The sequence below is a fragment of the Rattus norvegicus genome, chromosome 1 (assembly GCF_021556685.1).
Source record: "Rattus norvegicus strain SHRSP/BbbUtx chromosome 1, alternate assembly SHRSP_T2T, whole genome shotgun sequence".
Lineage (NCBI taxonomy): Eukaryota > Metazoa > Chordata > Mammalia > Rodentia > Muridae > Rattus > Rattus norvegicus.
This window is the reverse complement of record NC_141534.1, coordinates 24,420,969-24,441,781: the sequence shown is the minus strand read 5'-3', so window position 1 is coordinate 24,441,781 and position 20,813 is coordinate 24,420,969. Positions and strand designations below refer to the sequence as shown.

The 20,813-nt window shown below is 44.0% G+C and overlaps 1 long non-coding RNA gene across 3 annotated transcripts in view; it reads left to right on the top strand.

The window, feature by feature from the left end:
• The first annotated feature begins 10,472 nt into the window (after positions 1-10,472).
• Positions 10,473-20,813, top strand: part of LOC148006883 (uncharacterized) — a 34,430-nt gene continuing 24,089 nt past the window's right edge. Inside the window, exons 1-3 of one of the 3 annotated variants that reach the window (XR_015644852.1) lie at positions 10,902-10,980; positions 18,425-18,526; positions 18,616-18,728. This is a non-coding gene — a long non-coding RNA (uncharacterized LOC148006883). Of the gene's footprint in view, positions 10,646-10,800; positions 10,981-18,424; positions 18,527-18,615; positions 18,729-20,813 lie in introns of those variants that run through there. The other 2 variants (XR_015644851.1, XR_015644853.1) reach the window with 2 other exon arrangements.

The window sequence follows — 20,813 nt, the reverse complement described above, 5'->3', positions numbered from 1 at the left end:
GTTCTCTTCGCCCCATCTCTAAAGACTTTGTGAAAAGAAAGTTGGGATTAAAGGACGGGTGGAAATGAGGTCTTGGAGGGCCGTTCTTTGCTATCAACAGCCTACCCAGGCAGCGTGCCACGTGAAGCTCCAAGCTGTGTAGGCTCCAGAACAGAAAACAGAAACCTTAGAAAGAGGGGAGGGAGCAGGTGCCAGCAGGTGCAGGGAGATTAAAGGCACGGCAGAGCCCACATGATGAACACAAAATGATCATGTGGGCGTCTGCTTTATCTCTGCCGTGGAACACTGTGATAAATTATTAATAAAATGCCTTGTGCAAAGGCTGATGAAAAAGAGTTCCCCTCCCCCCCCCGAAAAAAAAGCTTAAACAGGGTTGGTTTTTTTTTTTTAAATTTTCACTCTCAATCTTGAAAAATAGATTAAAAGCAAAGCTGTAAACAGTATCTGTGTTCTTTACAGAGGAGGAGAGAACAAAGTTTGGATTTGAAGAAGGGTCTGAAAGCAGTCAGCCTGTGTTTGTGACATCTAGCCGCTGGTCCTTAGTCCTGGGAGGGGAGTCCTGCATTTTAACACTAAAGACAGTTTCATCCACCGAGTGTCTTAGTGCGTCATAGGGTTCCATTCTTACATCTTTGACTCTTAAGAATGAGGTCTGTTTTAGAGTTTTCTTTTAAACTTTGTCATTTTAATGCAACTGAGTCGGTGGTGCACGGAGGTTTTGTTTTTAATGCGTCATTCAGAAATAAGGAGATGGGGGAGAGCAATACAGTTTGGCCAATGTAGTGCTTGCCTCGCTCACATGAAACCCTGGCTTTGATCCCCAGCATAGCACAAACTGGGTACAGTGGCACAGACTGGTAACACCACTACTCAAGATGTAAGATCAGGAGGGTTAGAAGTTCAACACCGTCCTCAGCTACATAGGAAATTTGATGACAGACTGGGCTACATGATACCCTGTCTCCAAGAAGGAGGAGGAGAAAGAAAAAGGAGAAAGAGGAGGAGGGGTACGGGGAGGGGGAGGAGGAGGAAGAAGAAAAGGAAAAATAAACAAGACAGGAAGCCAGAGAAAGCTGTGAATTCAAATTGTCCCCCCTTCCCAGCCCCCCCCCCAAAAAAACTAAAGGTTGGGACATTTTGGCCCACATTTCTAAAGAGAAATGAAGCAATTAAGGCATGCAGATAATTCTAGGTGAGCGTGCAGTGCATTCTAGGTGAGCGTGCAGTGCATTCTAGGTGAGCGTGCAGTGCATTCTAGGTGAGCGTGCAGTGCACTCTAGATGAGCGTGCAGTGTATTCTAGGTGAGCGTGCAGTGCATTCTAGGTAAGCTGCCTTACAAACAACTAGGAGCTTTCCTAGAGCCCTGAGCCTCCTCCAAGCCTGTGATCCTAAGCCCTCCCCACCCACACACCCTCTGGGCAGGCATGTTTCTCCTCTCCTTCCCCTGCCCCCACTGAGAGGGTTTAGTGAGTCTGTTTTCTAATTTTCCTCCACTTGCTGAATTTTAACTGTAGCAGCGAAGCCACGGGCAGATGGACAGCATCCTGCGAGACAGACTGTGGCAGAGCCTCTGCGAAAGTGCGTTGCCTTTTCTGACAGTTCGAGCACCGTGTTTAGCAAGTAAATGTTCAGCGTTGCACCCAAATCAACAAAAACTAACTCAGAAAGATGGTCAGCTTACAAGGTCTTTCTCCTGCAATTCTCTATCTCTTCATTTCAGAAAAAAAGAAAAAATAGATAACCTCCTTCATCTAAAAATGTGAAATTAACAAACAACGTTCGACATCTTGGGATATAATTTATGTCATGTTTCCTATGACCAGTAAAGACGGGAGAATAATCTACCAGAAAGAAACAAAGCGCACTTCATGCTAAGACTATGTGCTATTTCTTATAGACTCTGGGGAAGGTAGATTCCTTCATGGCTATGGTAGCAAAAGCGAAGCCTTTGAGACAAAATTTCTTCAAGCAAACTCAGCACCTCATACCCTTCCTCAACCTATCCGAGTGTCTCACAAGCACTGGCAAGGTGAACAGAAGCCACACAGCAGGCTTCCAAATCCTTCAAGGAGATCACAGTCTCTTAAGTTTAAAGTGGGAAACCCACCACTGCTTGCTGTCCAGCCAATTTGTCAACAGGGCAGAGACAAACAGGGCAAACTCTCAGAGCCCGCAGGAGGAGAATGGTAATTGTGTAGAGGCAGCAGATAGGCCTGCGGACACCTTGTCCTCGGCTCCTCCACAAAGCTGCCAGAACTGTACTGGGAAAGTAATTAGAGAGAAATGAAGGCAAAGGTGTGAAGCTTCCTGAGGGTTGTTCCCACTGAAGAACAAATGGGAAGGGGAGAAGAAAGAGGACCTGATTTCACCCGTCATACAGAGACACACACACACACAGGCACACACATACACACAGACACATGCACATATACACACCCAGACACACACACACATACACACAGACACACATATACACATACAGACACACACATACACAGACACACATATACACACACAGACACATGCACATACACACATACAGACACACACATACACACAGACACACACATACACACAGACATAAGCACATACACACATAGACAACACAAACACACATACACACATACACACACATACACAGACACACATATACACACACAGACACATGCACATACACACATACAGACACACACATACACACAGACACACACAGACACACAGACATAAGCACATACACACATAGACAACACAAACACACATACACACATACACACACATACACAGACACACATAGACACACAGACATGTGCACATACACACAGAGACACACAGACACACATATGCACACACATACACACAGACATATGCACATATACACAGAGACACACAAACACACATACAGACACACTCATAGACATAAACAGACACACAGAGAGAGACACAAACACACATACACATATACACACAAACATACACATACACACAGACACAGACACACAGACATGTGTAGATACACACAGAGACACACAGACACACACACACATACACAGACAGACACAGACATGTGCACATACACACAGAGACACACAGACACACATATGCACACACATACATATGCACATACACACAGACACACTCATAGACATAAACAGACACACACAAAGAGAGACACACACACATACACACACACAAACACACACATACACACAGACACACAGACATGTGCAGATGCACACAGAGACACATAGACACGGACACACTCATAGACATAAACAGACACACATATGCACCACACACATACACACAGGCATATGCACATATACACAGAGACACACACATACACACACACACTTAGACATAAACACACATACAGAGACACACAGACACACACACACACACACTTAGACATAAACAGACATACACACACACACACACACACACACACACACAAAGCTTTTCCCTGCTTGGTAGTTGTGGCTGGCCCCTTCTCACACAGCTCATGGAAACATTCTTCAAGCTTGCTTGTTTATCTCCAGTAAAGATGATCTTTCTTCCCAGCCCTAGACTCTTATGCCACCACTAGTCATTTCTTTAAAATCTACCCACACTTTGCCTTTGTTAAAGCCTCCTCCAGGTTACCCAGTAGGACTGTGGACTCTCGTTCCAGGCCCCAGTGGTACCTGTGTGCAATTCCTGCCTGCATGAGGAGGGAGATTCAATCAGTCCTGCCACCGTAACCATGGTGAGTCTTCCCAATCCTGAATTTTAGGAACTCTTGAGTTTCTATTTGGAGGATTATCCTACAAAAATATACTTCTGCATCTGTGTTTACAAAATGTTTTGGGTATGGAATGCACGTGTGAATTCTAATAACCACTACATAAAAACAACTTTTATAGGGCCAGCTATGACCTCATGCACTGAAACAGAATTTGGGAGATTCAGAGACCCTGAGACCACAAGTCAGCTTCGTGTCCTGGTGGAGATCTGCATGCTGAACCTCTGAAAGAATATGCATATGAATAGTTAGTGGGCTTGCTGAATTAGAAATGCATATTCAGGCTTGAGGTAGTAGGCCTGCCTAAAATCAAGTCTATAGATCCATTCAAGATCAGAAGCAAAAGAAGAAATGGAAAATTTCACCCATAGGCCTTCCAGGGCACTCTGCTACAGGCTGAAGTTTTGGATCTGTGCAGCTGAATGGCCACTGTCTGCAAGATGAGGCAACTTTTGAGCATCTCAAGAAACATCCATCACATGGTCTAAAAGGCAGTGAAGAACACGGGGGCAGCTGGGCTTGTTTGGAGGATTCTGTCATCAGGAGGCTGGACCTGTTTGTAGCTAAGAGAAGATCAGACGACATAACCAGAATAGCACGCCAATACCACAAGAGGAGTGGTGAGGGGTTGAGGCAGCAGGTGCATCATCGAGATAATGAGATGCAGGGTCCTTATGAGGTCAGTCTGGATGTCTGGAATAGCCACCAATCCAGTCATCACGTCTGGAGCTCAGCAACTCAAGATGGAGACTAGAGACGCATTTTAAGTGACTCAATTCTGGGGATGTGAATGCTTGATTGGAGCTTTTGAAGACTACTGTGCCCAAATTAGTACTGGTTGAAATGGACCTGTCCCATTGGCTTCTTCATCCAACTCACACTGGTGGATCCGCAGCTCTCCACCTCTGGTGCATAGCAGGGCAGGCTCATGAGGTGCTGTGTTTGCTTTCTTCCTAGGTTGTCGCTAGAAGTTGGCCTGTGTCTTGGTACAGGCCTGCCTCGGGCTTTTTGGAAGACTGACTCAGAAGCTTCATGAAGATTACATCCCCACTAAGATCTGGGAGAACTGCAGGTTACTGAAGAACAGAGACATATGACACATCCTCTGTGATCAGAAAATCTATGGCAATAAAAAGAGGAAGGAGGAAAAGCCCCAGGCTGGAGGTGTGGCAGAGTCAAGGGACCCATTACAGAGCTACCTCAGGAGGCAGGATGTGGAGAGGAAGCCCTAAGGCACCCCTGATGACCACTACATGGTGGAGCAGACCTTAAAAGAGTCCTGTTCCCAACTCTGGTCAGATGCTAGCCCTACACCAGAAGGACATTTCATTCTGCAGTGATGGGAGTCTTTGATATATCACAACCTCCTTATGAGCATAGCAGTTAAATGCCAGGATGTCAATGGCTGAGGCTACCCCAGTCCATCTCCTCAAGGAGTAGCCCTGTGGAAACATAGATGCCCATCCCATAATGTTTCCAAAGCATGTGGTTTCCAGGGTTGCTGAGAACCACCAGCAAGAGTGAAGCAGAACCCATGGTGTTCCAGCCCCTCATGGAAGAGGTTCTTATTTTCCATTAAAGAAGACAAAGGCATATTCCTAGAAATTAACCTCTATCTTTGGTATACTTGTTCCCAACTCCTCACCTCTCTGGAAACAAAGCTACGAGACTCTGTCATTCCTGGGACCCGTGACTTCCTCGCTATGCATCATTATGACAAAAGATTACAGTTTATGAAAGACATCCATTTTATAGCCATACAAACCACTGGTCAATGACATAGCATCCTGATGAACAATGCAGAGTCTGTCTGCACTGCTCATTTTTCCTCAGTCAAAGTGAGCTTTTATGGTTTTTATATTTTATATATTTTTATATCCTAAAAATTACAGTGTGGTAATATTTGGGAGTCATTAAGAAGCATACTGCTCTGCTGACGCCATGTGACTCATGGCCACCATGGGCACTGTCCTGCTCCCTGCCATTATATGAGAGAGAAGGAGAAAGGGGGGCTTTTGTTTTCAAATTTATAAGAAGCAATTAGCTTCTTGGCTTTTCTCCCTTTTAAAATATTTTCCCCCTCTGAGTCTTCTTGGTTTTTTTTTTTTTTATCAGCTAATCGGAGGACTGACATGTGGCTCTGCCACAGATGCCACATTCCATTTCTGTATCATGTCATCAGCAACACCTGCAAGTCACATTGACTGGCAAATGGCAAAATCAGTAACGACCTTAACTTCCGCGGCGTATCGGGAAAACTGACGACATTTGCTCTATCAGCCACCTCTTCCTGGGCATTAGAAAGAAGGCTGGAGTGTGGGAGTGAGAGCGTTACTTAATATCTCCAGAGGTTCCACCGAAGTGCGGTGCTGATAATCAGTTAAACAGCAGCTCTACTGCAGTGGAACCGGGGAGCAACTCGAGGTTTCAGCAGAATCTGTTCTCTCGGGGATCGGCATATATATATATATGGCTCCCAGTAGATACGCAATAAACAATGTCTGACTCTATAAAGCCATGGGGGTGATCTGTAAACATCCCCAGGCTGGACATATGTCTATCCAATGATGCCAATGGTTGTCACTTACAGAAGACAACTGAAAATAGTCACATATGTATTAGCTTGCTCCTCTACAGAATAAGGTTATCACCTTTGTATCACAAATAAGAAACCACACTTAAGAGCAGTCTCCAGTGTTGGAGGGCTTGTGGTTTGGTTTGGTTTGGTTTTGTTGGGGGGTGGGTGTTTCGTTTTCGTTTTGTTTTGTCTTTAGACAGGGTCTCACTGTGCAGCTCTGGCTCTCCTGGAACTCACTCTGTAGATCAGCCTGGCCTCGAACTCAGAGAGATCTGTCTGCCTCTGCCTCTCAAGTGCTGGGATTCAAGATCTATAGCACCAGCGTGGCCTAACAATAAGGACTCCTATTTCAAAGCCTGGGATGCAGTTTCTAATACACTGCACGTATTCAGCTTGATGGAGTCAGTGTCTCCCTGGGTAACTGTGAATTTCCTCAGTGTTCCAAACATCTAAGGAATCTTTGGCTTCTACAATGCCCCCCCCCCCTCCACAGAACATCCACCTGAGCTGAGTGTATGTAAGGAAAGACACCTTCCTCAGAGCATCGTCTAGAAGGAGACGGAACACCCATGTGCCCCACTAGAGATTAATAGGCAGGTAGTCTGGGCCCTGACAATGGATGAATGTTTCTGATAATCAAATTCTAAGCAAACCTACAGTGATTCTCCACAGGAAATTGTTCAGATAAAACAATTGACTTGGCAGCTGTCTCTGGTCTACCTTCATATTCACCTTGGGGTACTTCCTTACTCAGCTGAAAAGCTCTCTTTAAAAGCCACCGTGGGGTGCTCATCCCTCGCTCTGACTCCAGGCAGAGGACCCAATGTGACCAGTGTGTAAGCTACTGTGTCTTCTGATGGGTAATAAAAATAAATCAATCGACCAATAAGGCAATCAACTTATCATCTATCTACTTATGAGTAGCTACTATCTATCATGTATCTCTCCCTATCATCTATTTATCATTTACTTGCATATATATATACATATATATAATCTGTCTATCGATCTGTCTATCATTTATCTATCATCTATCTATCTATCTATCTATCTATCTATCTATCTATCTAAGCTACTAAGGTCAGAAGGTCAGGCCTGGTGGCACATGTAGCACTTGGGCAGAGGATGCAGGTGGTTGGTCCAGGAGCCTTAGCTAAACAGCATCACCAGGCCTGCTTGGGCTACATGAGACGCTGCCTCAAAGTGCAAAAACAAATTAAAAAAAAAAAAAGGTCAACGTGACATACAATGAATCTGATTCTTTCACCGTCAAGTCGAAATGGCATCTCCAGCTAGGAGAGAGATCTTCACCCATGCCTTTAATCAATGACCATCAACCCACAGACTCTATCACATGTAAGATGCTGTACTTGGCGTTTCATTTGAATGTAGTAATTTTAGCCCTCCAGTCGGTACAGTAAGACTAGGAAGACAGAGATACTTTTTAGTAAAAGCATCAGGCTGGTTATTGCTTTGGAGCCTTGAGTACTTATTAGATGAAGTTTATTTCTTGTGGAAACATTTGGGTGAAGCTTAGTCATGGAAATATTAATACTAATACCAATGTGGCTGTGACTCAGCAGGATCCTAACTGATATGCAATGTCCCCTAGCTGCACATTAAGTCATTCTAGTTAAAAAACACGCCCACAGCTTCTGGCGTAGATCTAATATCTCGAGTGTCATATATTCTCTTTGTTTTCTGAAGATTCTTAAGTCCTGAGTCAATTCTATTACTAAATCTTATTTCCGTCCCTCTCTGTTCATCCACTGGAGCACAGAAGAAAAGAGTAATGCTAACTCCCAACAGACTGAAAGTAGATATCCTTACTAGGGCCACTTTAAAGAAAGACCAATTTCCTCTGGCCCAGTGTCCTCTTGAAAGGGAATCAGACCCCAGTGGATGAGTTATTACCCATTCAAGTCCAAGTGCAGAATAAACCCAAGCAAAGCCATGTGAGTCCACCCAACTTGGAGGAGGCAAACCCCAGGAGAGAGTCTATGCAAGTTGGCGATTTTCTCTCACATTCATAAAGACTTGCTTTGAACTGGGAAAAAAAAAAAACCAACCCGACATTGCTTTGGGGATGATACTCTGGGGGAAAATGGGCTAATTTTGTATCCTAGAACTGTAACAACTTTCCCCAGCCAGTAGCAAGGCTTTCTTTTTCCCAAATAATTAGCTTCCATAATGACTTATAATGTGAATTTGCCTGCTTAATGGAAATACAGTGTGCAGTTCTGTATCTCTTATTCACTCTCTGAGAAGCAGTAATAGTCAAAGCTTGCAAAGCTTATTAAGAATAATACTCAGATGTGGTTAAATGCATTAAAAAGCCTGCGTAAGGGAAATGCACTATTGATCCCACTCACAGCCTCAGCTTTGCAGAGGGCCCATTAAGTCACAACATGTTATCAATGTAAATTAGTCCCCAACGGGTGGCTTTCTTCTGCTCAAAATGAGCAGACCTAGAACTGAAGCTCAAACACACTGGAAATAGCTGAATCACTAAAGCCCTTTCTTCTTTCCACATTCCATATATTTATTCATTCAGGGTAATAAGCGCTTAGTATCTCGTGTGCAAACTCAAGTTTTCCAAATTGGCAAGTAAGGATATATAAGTGATATTGTTCATGTATCTTTAAAAATTATTTTATCCCCTTTTGGGCGCTCTATGAAGATAAGAAATGTAACTAGACAATGTTGTGTACAAATAAGATTTCTGTCACTGACTTCTCCTGGTTGAATGCTTTGTCAAACCAAATGTCATAAAGACAGTTCATAGATACAAGCAGCATCCCTTCCAACTGTTATGATGGAAACAGATGTGTGAATTAAAATGCATATTCAAGAGTTAAGTGACCAGGGCAAATGTAGTGGCCATGAAGAATAAAGGGGCTTGCAGGTGGGGATGAGACTGCTAAGCTCAAAGGAAGGATGGAGCTCTAAGAAAAAATGACAAAGCCAGTCTAGGGTGTCCCTGCTGTGTTGGAAACTAAGGCAGCAGGACATTCACCTGCACATGTTAATTAAGGATATAAATTAAGGATATAAATCTTTGCCTGACCTGACATCATTATAATACCATCTGCATTGTGATTTTCAACAATGTTCCCCTTTTGTGGAAGTCATGGGAGAAAATACCCTAAAAGAGAGATCCATCCACAGTGGTTTAGGACAAGTAATTCTTCACCTTACCCCATGACTATGACGCTCATCTCATAAGGTTCATGAAAACTACTTTCAAAATCCAGTGTAGAACCCACCAGGCAGCTCCCACCTCAGGGAAGCCCATTCCAGTCTCTCCCTGGAGTGCTTGCTTCATCTAGCGTGTATGCTTCATCTTGCTTTATTAAACTTTGGCTTCCTCACCAGATAACTTCTGCTGCTCTGCTAAATTAACCTCCTCTCAAGCCCTCCATGTTCCCTGACTGAATTTATCCCTTTGAGAAGATGAAAACCAAGAGTCCCTCCTCAGTAACTTCAACACAAACAAGCACCTGCCTCCCCTCCTCCACGAGCAGCTAGACAGAACTATTTTGAAGAGTTTTCTGCTGAAGACCTCTATCTTGTCTCTTCCTTAGTACTGTTCTTTTACTTGGGGTGACGCCCTTACAGCATAAAGTTAACTGTTATACAGTAGAAAGTTTGCTAGTGCTTGGTACAGTCAATGCTATGTCACCAATGCCAGAGCGTCGTCACCCTAAAGGAGTATCTCTATCCATTAAGATAGCCCCTCGAACTGCCCCTATCCCAGACTCTGGTCTCTGGGATCATCACAATTTGATTGCTTAAAGCAGCTTACAACAAACTTTTTTTTTAAATGAAACTTTTTATCTGTCCAATTAATGGAGTAATTGATTGAGTCCTTCTGGGAATAGAACCTAGGACCTAGGCAAGTGCCTTACCACTAACTTCTATCTCTACTGCATTTCTGTTTTATGTTTTTAATCAAGTGATGGAATCTCACTAAATTGCCCAGGGTGGCCTTGAACTTTCATTCCTCCTACCTCTCAGCTTTGGGAGTAGCTGAGACTAAAGGCCTGCTCCATTCTAAGTAGCCTACTTACAAAACTTGATTGGCAATGTCCTCACCCCTTAACCCTGGGAACAGTATCAATGAATTAGATCAACTAACAAATACAGAGAGTTTTCAGGCCTCTGGCCAACCAGCCTGACATCTTCAGACCTGAAGCTTTTTCCAGAGCTTTCTCCAGTCCTAGTGAATACCTTCATTCTGACAGCCTGGCTGAGATAGGAGAAGATGCCCCTTGGGGGTGCAAGAGAGGTATGTAGGGGAGTCCAGAAAGGTCACAGGAGGGCAGGGGTGATGTTTTAAGCTAGAACAAAGCAAGTTTTGAGGGAGCAGAAGGAAGAAAGGAAGGAAGGGAGGGAGGGAGGGAGGGAGGGAGGGAGGAAGGAAGGAAGGAAGGGGACAGGGGTGACAGAAGGCGGAGAAGAGCATTCTGTGCACCTGTGACCAGCTGACAGCTGGGGAGCTGGCTGCTCATGTTCAACAGGGAGGGCGAGGGGAGGGAGCCGTTGCAGATGAGCCGTTGGTGGGTTAGGTGGGTAGGAAGGTAGGTGCTTCTCAACTGCTGCCTGAAGCTTTCTCTGTGGAGGGTAAGTCGTGACTCCTTGCTGAGAGTGGGAGTGAATGTGTGGGAGTGGGTGTGGTTCTTTACAAGAAAGAGATAGAGCAATAAGGCACTACAGTAATGAACTCTGGAGAAGAGCTGAACGCGTTTGCAGAGTTCTACTGAGGTGCAGCTGAGGGAGGGCGCGAGGGTTCCAGTTCAGCCAGGTGTGCCCTTCTCCACATGGTCAGCAGAGCAGTTGGGTTCCCGCTCTGGGGGTTTCTGCCAGGAAGGACAGGGGCAAGAACAGGTAAACATTTACAAGAGAAAAGATTTCAGACTTTCTCAGGAACACTGAGAACCTACAAAAGCGATTCTCAACCTGGATAAGAAGGACAGGGAGCTATGAAGTCTTCTGCCCATTCTCCTTGTAGCTCTTTTGCTCTCAGCAATCACCAAGACACTTTTCAGGAAGAGTTAAAAGTTAGTGGCCTGTAAAAATTGTACTTATCATGGAAAGAGAGTTCACGTAAGACCTAAGACAATTCGACAACAGGAATCAGCAGCCCTAGCAGAACTGAGTGCAAAGAATTGATTTTGGAATACAGCGACTGCTGTTCTGCTTTTTCTTATAAAGGGGGCGTTCATCAGCTTTGTCTCCCCATTTTCCCTTTCCAGAACTGAACTCTTCTCCCTATATATATACAGGAGGAGCCAGCCAGGCTGGGATTTTCCATGATGTGACTGTTCTTAGGACTGTTGGAGTCCCAGTGACTTCTGACGACGTCTTAGCTATTTGAAAAGAAATTCCTAATTTGAATCAAATGGTATCAAAGAATTAGCTGAGCCTGGTAGCACACACCTATCATTGGGAGAATCAAAGTTGGAGGCTTAGGAGTGCAAAGTCTTTTCATATTCAACCGTGGAGTGAGTCTCATGCCAGAGTGGGCTACACAAGACCCAGACTCAAAACAAAGCAAAAACCTCACCAGGCTGAGGCGTGTTTCTTTACAAGTTAGTAACAGTATAACCAACAGTGATAGTTGGAGTGGTCAGAGTCAGATGAGTGAAGTCTTTGAATGGGTTATTCTTCTTGTTGCTATGACAAAATGTCTGAGAGAAAGCAACCAAGGAAGAGGGTTTGTTTTGATCATGTGTTGAAGGTATTTTCTACCATAGTGAGGAAGGCCCTTTGCTCATGTGTGGCAGTGGAGAAAAATGACTGCACATCCTAGAATGGCTTTCTCCTTTTTACGATTTTTTTCTTCAGCCTGGCCCTGAGCTCAGGGGATGGTGCCACCCATGTTGGCATGGGCCTTCTGTTCTCAGTCACAGACACACCCAGCAGTGTGACTCGATGCTGGCAATGAAAATGAACTCCAAAGTTTCCCACAGCAAAGATAACCCAGCCCAGGACCCAGAACAGGAATGTAAGCTGTTTCTAGGTTCATGGAGCTCTGAAGTAGAAAAGAGAGAGAGGTGAAAGGAGAGCTTCATCTTGCAAGACTCTAGCAATGTGCTCATGCACTCTTTAAAGTCTGAAAAAGTATAGCTTCGCAACAGTCCGTTCCAATTCCAACATTCATGTAGAAATTTCTTCCATTGGAGTTGTAGCCGGGGCTATACATTTTGGAGATGGGGGTGAAGGATGTCCTGTTATGAATACATTACGTTTCTTTGTTTTTGCTGACGTGATTTATGGCCGCTACCACCTTGTTTGTCCTGGTTTGGGAATAGTTTCCAGAGGTGTTCTTTTGTTTTGTTTGTTACTCTTTCCAGAGACAGGGTTTCTCTGTGTAGCCCTGGGTTTCCTGGAACCCACTCTGTAGACAAGGCTGGCCTCAAACTTAGAGATCCACCTGCCTCTGTCTCCTGAGTGCTGAGACTAAAGTATGCTGCACTACCACACAGCGCAGGAGTGTTCTTACTGCCTGCTAGAGCAGCTCATGGTATTGTCTATCTCATGACAATGAACGCACAGGACTGAACTGTTCTCATAGAATCACTGTCACTCAACTCAGACCAGCAAGAGCATCTGAAAGGGGAAGATGAAAGGACCATGGGAGAGGATGAGTAAGAAGCGGAGAGGTAGGTGTGGGGTGCCAGTGGAGTGGCGGAGAATGATGGGGACAGAAAGCATAGGTGAAGCAGCATGGAAGATGGCGAAGGACTGGGAAGGGCCCGAGTCAGCCTGCTCAGGGTCTGTGCCTGAAGAGATCGGCATTTGGGGTGCATGTACCCATGAACCATGCTACATCATCTAGAAAACTTCCAGAGGCTGACGCGGGGGCTGCCACCATGCGGCTATTTCATCTAGGAGCTTTATTTCTCCCAAGTCCCCAACTTCTCACGAGACCGGCCAAGGAAATATCAGGAAAGGTGACAGGGGCTGGGTATAAACTTGACTCCAGCAAGTAGAGAGACTCTCAGAAGAAAGGAGGAAGTGGGAAGAGGTCCTGAGCGGATGGAGAAGAGGGAGACTAGAGAGAGTGACAGAGGGTGAGATAGTCAAAGGACCAGCCTTCTTAGGGCTCCTGCAAAAGCCAGCCTGGTGAAGCTGGTCTAAGAACTGCCTAGTGTCTTCCCTACTGGTATGAGAGAGAATTCTGCCCCTGTAGTCACATTACAAATTCAGTCACTGTCCATACCAGTCTTATTTGGCTCCTGGGTTCAGAAGGGGGAGAAAGGTAGAGGTGGCATCCTGCCCTCTGCCATGGTCTAGTCTTTCTGTTTAGCAGTGGCTCTCACCTGTGGGCCTTGCAGGGTCCCGTATCAGATTCCCTGCATATCATATACATACATTACGATTCATAACAGCAAAATTACAGTTAGGAAGTATGGGTGGAAATGATTCTACAGCTGGAGGGGTCACCACAACATGAGGAACTGTGTTAAAGGGTCGAAGCTTTAGGAAGGTTGAGAGCGGCCACCACAGAGCCTTTCTCGCCTCACATACGCAGACTGAGAAGAAACCACCCCAACCCCACCCTCCCTTAAATCGGCATCAGCTCTTGGGGCCAGAGTACTTCATGATCATATGAGATTTGACTCAGGAATAAAATTAATTTCTACCAGCAGGCATGTGAAATAGCATGTGAGCTGTAGTTTCCCTTAAGGTGGCACACGGCAAGACTTATGTGACCTCTGCAGTTTTATTCTGACTCTACTCTGACAGAAGAAAACTTAAAAATGTAAAGAAAAAAAAAGAGGTTATTTTAAGATCAAAATTCCTTCTGGTATTTGAATGACTCATCCTGGTGTTTGTGCAATTAATTTAATTTGCCCCAGAGCTGCCTTTATTTACTTGTTGCCATGACGTCAGGCTAAATCTCACTTTGTGGCATCATAGTCTCGCAGACTCACCACCAAGTCTCCTTCCTATTTTTGGCTGCTTAGGGTTAATCGTGATGGATCTGTGTCTTTTCCTTGGATGAGAGCCATAGTATGACCAAGGCTGCTTCTCCGTCTTTCCACTGACCAGTTCTCCACTGACCAGCTCAGAAATGGCCAGGCCTGGCCCATCTGTGCTGAAAAGAAATGCAGAGCAAATCCCAGGACTTTCATGTGCCAGATGTCACTTAAGAAGATTCTGGGGCCGGAAGGTGGTGGTGCATTCTTTAAATCTCAGCACTCAGGAGGCAGAGGCAGGTGGATCTCTGAGCTCAAGGCCAGCCTGGTCTATAGAGTGAGTTCCAGGACAGCCAGGGCTATACAGAGAAACTTGAGAAAACAAGTTACCTGTATGCCTCTTTCAAACTCTATTAGAGAAACAAAACGAAAAGGAACAAAAGAACAAAAACCACTGGACTTTGGTTGAAGTGGGAAAAGTTAAATTTAACTGAAGATGTTTTATGCCAAAAGTCTCCAAGAATGAAACTAGAAATGTGAAAGTCTCTATTCAGAGTCTATCAGTCATTTAAAGCAAATGGCCCAGGACACTTCAAGATTAGTTCAGAGTTAGATTTAGTTCTCTGCATAGCTGCAGAAATAATTACCCATAGTTCTACAGCATAACTCTCTAGGCATCCCTGCTAGAGTGCAGATAAAGAGAGACCATGTGGCTATCCCACTGGTTGCCACTCACTGAATGTGCCTTACCACTAGATTGCTCTGTTATTCAGCATGAAATGCAGTAGAGCCCTGGAACCATTCAGAACTATTTGTTCCCTTGGAGACTGGAGAAACTGCTGAGACATCCTCATGGGTGCTAGTTCCTTTGTTCTTGGCCAGATCATAGCCGTTTCATTAAAACCAAATACCAATTTGATCAGTGTTCCATTAAAACAGTCAAACTACCAGATAACTGTTCTAGTCTAAATATAAACACCTAGTAAGCATCCCCTATTGTCAAACTTTCAGAAAAAGTTGCTATATGAAAGATTATAGGCACATCTCCATGTGTAAACCTGCCTTGGACTAAGATGCTAAGATTGACAAGTACATAGGCTGGCCTATTGGCCTGTGTTCATCACCCTAGGGAAGGCTGTGCAGGACATTGTTTTTTTAGCATGTTATCCTTTAATTCTCACAAGTCTGAGAAGAAGGTATCTATTACTCTCAGATTTTTTACACGTCTTAACTGTTTAGGAAGAGAAGGTAAATATTCCACCATTATTTTTATCTTAAACTTAAAAGAGTAGACCTTGGGAAGGTGGCTCGCCTGGCAGAATGCCTGAGTTAGGAGCCTCAGGACCCATGTGAAGACTGCATGAATATGGCGGCACACACGTGTGACCCTAGTTCTCGGTTGAGGGTGGACACCAAGAGCTCAGTGGCCAGTGGTCAGTGGTCAGTGGTCAGTCTAGCCAATCCATGCTTCAGTGAGAGATTCTGGGTTAAGAAAATAAAATGGAGAGAATATAATAAGACACTCAGTAACAGCCTTGGACCTGCACAGACACACACTTACCCACAAGACAAACGGTAACACTCAGGAGGCAGAGGCACAGGGCTCTCTTCAGTTCTAAACCAGCCTGTTCTAGATAGTAAGTTCCAGGCCAGCCAGAGCTACATAGTGAATCCCTGTCAATAATAATAATAATAATAATAATAATAATAATAATAATGTAAAAATTTCAAAGTTAAATATTAAACAATCATAATAGATTGAAACAGTGAAACAGACACCTTGCACCTCTGGAAGGAAGTCCACATCTGTCAGAGAGATACAATCCTCTGAGCCTGTTTACATCTGAGCTCCCTCAACTGTAGACTGTGACACTGCACCAAAGTACTTAAGGGCATGGGTAGGTGGGTCATGAAGATTTTGGCAATAGTAAAATATATCTGAACACCCAACCACCAAGAATTCCTTTAAAAGTCAAACACACAGTGATTTTGAAGTCATTTCTGCAGCGCCTGCCTGCTTGGTATAGTACATCATCCCCGAAGCCTTGGTTCGGAACATACGGCTCGTGCTGGGCACAGCACACCGTCCCACCCCGGAGCGCCAGTGCACATGGCCTGAGACCCCATGGCTCGCATTGAGATGATTTTACATTATGAATTGTGGTGACTTTACTGTTTACATAAAGTACTCTGTTCTTACCAACCACCATGGTTTAATTATGAGAAACCAAGGTTTTCAGTATGTTCCTAGAGTCATTTCTCAGCATGTAAAGTAATCAAATTACTGCCTCTTTGGGTTGCACTGCGTAAGAATGTTTGGTTTTTAAAATTACTGTTTCAGTTGCTGACTTGAGTTCCATAAAATTTCATTAACTAAATTTTGACTCGGGATTAGGACAGAGTTTCTGACAGTTTCCAAATGGTCCTTTAATAATACTCTTGCTACATAGTCGTGCAAAGTCATGTTCTTAGCATTGACAGTTTAAAAAAAAACAAAACGTCAATCAACTTGGAAAAATGGTGAAGACAGTCTGAGTCCTGAAGTATCAAATACTCATTCAGGATTTAATTATTTATGTGAAAATAAATAAGCAGAGTCACCCCAGGGTGTGCAAACTTGGTTTTTGTCCTTAATGAACGGCAAACATGTACATATATGAAAGAATTGCTTTAAAATAAAAATTTGAAGCAAACTTGGAATTTGTTAAGAAAAAGGTTTTAAGCACAAGTATCACAAAAAAGAGAGAGGTGATTAGGAGCACATGGGTTCAGGCTTCTCAAGAGACAGTTGCCAAAAGTGTCCTTACCCATTGAGCCTCCTAGCCAACCCATAACTTAAAATTTTTATGATTTATTATCTAAACATTTTCGACGCATGCTTCTGTTTTATGTGCCTCTGTGTGTACATATGTGCCTATGTGTGTGAATGCCATAGGGCAACCTTGGAGTGCTGGTGTTATTTTGTGGCTTAGTTGGTTTGGTTAAGTTGGTTTGGGTTTTTTTCTGAGAGGTTCTGGCTGCATATCTAAGGCTGACCTGGAACTCAACAGAGATCGGCCTGGTTCTATATTCTGAGTACTGAGACTGCCACATGCCACTGCACCTGGCCCTACCTTGTTTTTTGAGAGAGAGTCTCTCACTGACCTGGAACTTGCTGACTAGGCCAAGACAAGGAGCCTCAAAAAGCTTCCTGCCTCTGCATCCAAGGGCTGAGATTATAAGCATGCCACCATTATATGTTTATGTGAATCCTGGAGATCAAAGCCACATTCTCATGTGTGCATGTCAAATACAGTTCTGACTACACTATCCCCCAGCATGCCCGTTTTTATAATTTTACATCCAGGGTCATGTAAAAAGGTCTTAGGCCAAAAAAAAAAAAAAAAAAGGTAAGTCAAAATGTTTAAAAATCCCTGGTTTAGAGTATTCGGTCTTACAAAGAAGGGAAGAAGATTCTAGATAATGTAAGTTTGAAGTATTGGAGAAGCATGAGGTAGCCCAGATAGCTAAAGATGTGCAGCTGGGTCAATACAAGGCTAAGAAGCAGAATCAGGAACGAATGGACCAGTTTCTGCAGAAAAACCACCCTAAGGATGGTCGGCTCCAGTCACTTCCCATCCAAGTGACTCAAAGTTCCAGTTTGTGAAATGGAATCTTACTGCCCTTGCTTGGATTTCGTGCCTCCTTGTGTCTTGGTGGAGGACAGGCATCTTGATTTCTAGCACAAAATAAAAGCAAGGTAGCTCCCTTAAGGAAGACACTGTTGGGCTGGGGATTTAGCTCAGTGGTAGAGCGCTTACCTAGGAAGCGCAAGGCCCTGGGTTCGGTCCCCAGCTCCGAAAAAAAGAACCAAAAAAAAAAAAAAAAAGGAAGACACTGTTTCCAGAAATTGGAGGGTGGAAAATGGGCAGGTAAAATCATCAGATGTGGGGTTGGGGATTTAGCTCAGTGGTAGAGCGCTTGCCTAGGAAGCGCAAGGCCCTGGGTTCGGTCCCCAGCTCCGAAAAAAAGAACCAAAAAAAAAAAAAAAAAAAAAAAATCATCAGATGTCCACATAGCACAGACAGCGAGATTCAGACCTCTGCCATTCTAATGGCCTTTCGTCTTAATGATCTTTCTACTTTCCACCTCTGTGCCAGTAGAGCAAAATGGGACAAATGCACAAGATCTCTCACTAAGGGATTAGTACTGCCATGTACAAATCGAACAAAGAAACCAGAATTCCCAGAAAATCTTCGAGGAAGGTCTGTGGAGAGGCTAGTGGAAATCACGGGCATCTTTCCTGCTGGTGACCACTCTGCTGAAGCCAACTTGTTGGACCGTCTCCTGACAGGCAAATCAATCCCGGATCAATGAGCTGCCTCAGGTCTCAGTGCAATTGAGAAGTGTGTTCTTCCTGGTTTTAGCAGGCTGCCATCGGAACAGCAACATTATTGCTACTCTCAGGTTCGCCCAGATTTCATTATCCATTTACTGTTTCAATAATGCCTCTAGGAAACAAAACATCAACTTACGTTTTTAAAAATTGCAAGTTCCCTTTTAAAGATTTGTTTTTGGGGGGTTTCAACGAATGTGTAGAGAGACCACTTACAACATGAAATTTTGCTTTTTAACGTAAAGATGTGGGTTCAGAGGTTAAAAAAGACTTACTGCTTCTGCGGAGGATTGGAGGAGCTGGTGCTGCTATTTTAATCCCTAGAACCTACCTGGGATCGCTCACAGAAGCCCTTAAATCCAGTCCCAGGAGAGTTCCCACCTCTGTCCTTTTCTTCGGGCACCTGTAGGCATGCGCATGTACCCCTGTGCGCATGTGCGTGCATGTGTATGTGCGTGCATTTGTGCATGCGTGTGTGTGTGTGTGTGTGTGTGTGTGTGTGTGTGTGTGTGTGTGTGTGTGTGTGAGAGAGAGAGAGAGAGAGAGAGAGAGAGAGAGAGAGAGAGAGAGGAAACGAGCTTTTAAAAAATTGAAGATGGGGGTTGGGGATTTAGCTCAGTGGTAGAGCGCTTGCCTAGCAAGCACAAGGCCCTGGGTTCAGTCCCCAGCTCCAGGGGAAAAAAAATGAAGATGACCTTTAAATTGCAAAGTAGAAATCTGAGAATCTTCCAGATATGTTCTCATTTCTTTTCTTCATCCCTGAAGCTCCAAGGTATATTGTTTTAAAAGTCTTAAAGGGTTCATTTTATTTTCCTCTTAAAATACTATGTGTCTTTTAACCTATCATGTAAAGTAAAACAGTACTTTTCTATATAAGAAAGAAAGGGAAAGGGGTTGGGGGTTTAGCTCAGTGGTAGAGCACTTGCCAAGCAAGCACAAGGCCCTGGGTTCAGTCCCCAGCTCCGAAAAAAAGAAAAAAAAAAAAAAGAAGAAGAAGAAGAAGGAAAGGGAAAGAAAGACAAAAGGAATGGAGAGAAGGGGAAGAATGAACAAAGAGGGAGGAAAGATGACACTCATTTATTGAGGACTCTGAAAAGGTAAATATCTTCACGTACAAGCTTAATTAAGGGCAAAAGCAGTTACTGCTGGAAACAAATGAAAGAGATTGAGGGGGTTGGGGATTTAGCTCAGTGGTAGAGCACGTGCCTAGGAAGCGCAAGGTCCTGGGTTCGGTCCCCAGCTCCAAAAAAAAGAACCAAAAAAAAAAAAAAAAAAAGAAAGAGATTGAGGGAATGAAGGTGAAAGGGACTGCATCATTGTTTCAAGGCCTGAACTCTGGGATGACTTATTGAAGAACTAATGGCTGTTCAGCTGTCACTTTAAAACGGTCCCTAAAGGTTCTGTTAGACTTAACAAGTACAGGGGTGAAGTATATTGTTCTGCTACTATGCTGCAGACATTTGAATTCCAGCTCTGTTCTTTGATAGCTATCACTAAAATTGAATAATGCTACATTATCTCCATGGGGTTTAGACTTCTATGTAAAACTGAAGTAATAAAGCCATCAACTCCTGCTGCTCAGTATGTGAGGTGGGGCAGGGCTTTGACCTAATATTTTATCTTAATATAGGATTCTACAGGGACATGAGGGTTATGTTGTAGGAAAATACCTATCTGCATATAAAAAGGTCTACTATAAAATAATGTCAAGAACATTAGTCTAATCTTTGAAGTTATATGTTGTTGTGAAAAATATTTAATCTCAAATTGGGATTTCTACCCTGCCTTCGGTCATTCAGTTCCTCAACTTTCCATAAGTTTTATATTTGTAATAAGTCTTTAATGCACAAAAGCTAGGCAAATATCTACCCTCTAGGCTATTATGTGTACTTCCCTGACAATAACCCCACAGTATGGCTTGCTGTGTCCCACCTGGGCTGCTCTTAACTCCAATTGGCCAGCCCTCATGTCCATGGTTTCAAGATTCTTAGCCCATGGCATCTTCTCCTCTCTCCACCTTATCCCTCTCCTTCCTCCTGGTCCCACACACCCCTCTGACCCCAAGTCCAAACCTTGCCTATCTTCTGCTCAGCTAACAGCTGTAGGCATCTTTATTCACCAATCAGGGATAACTTGGGGGGCTAGGGTAGATAGTG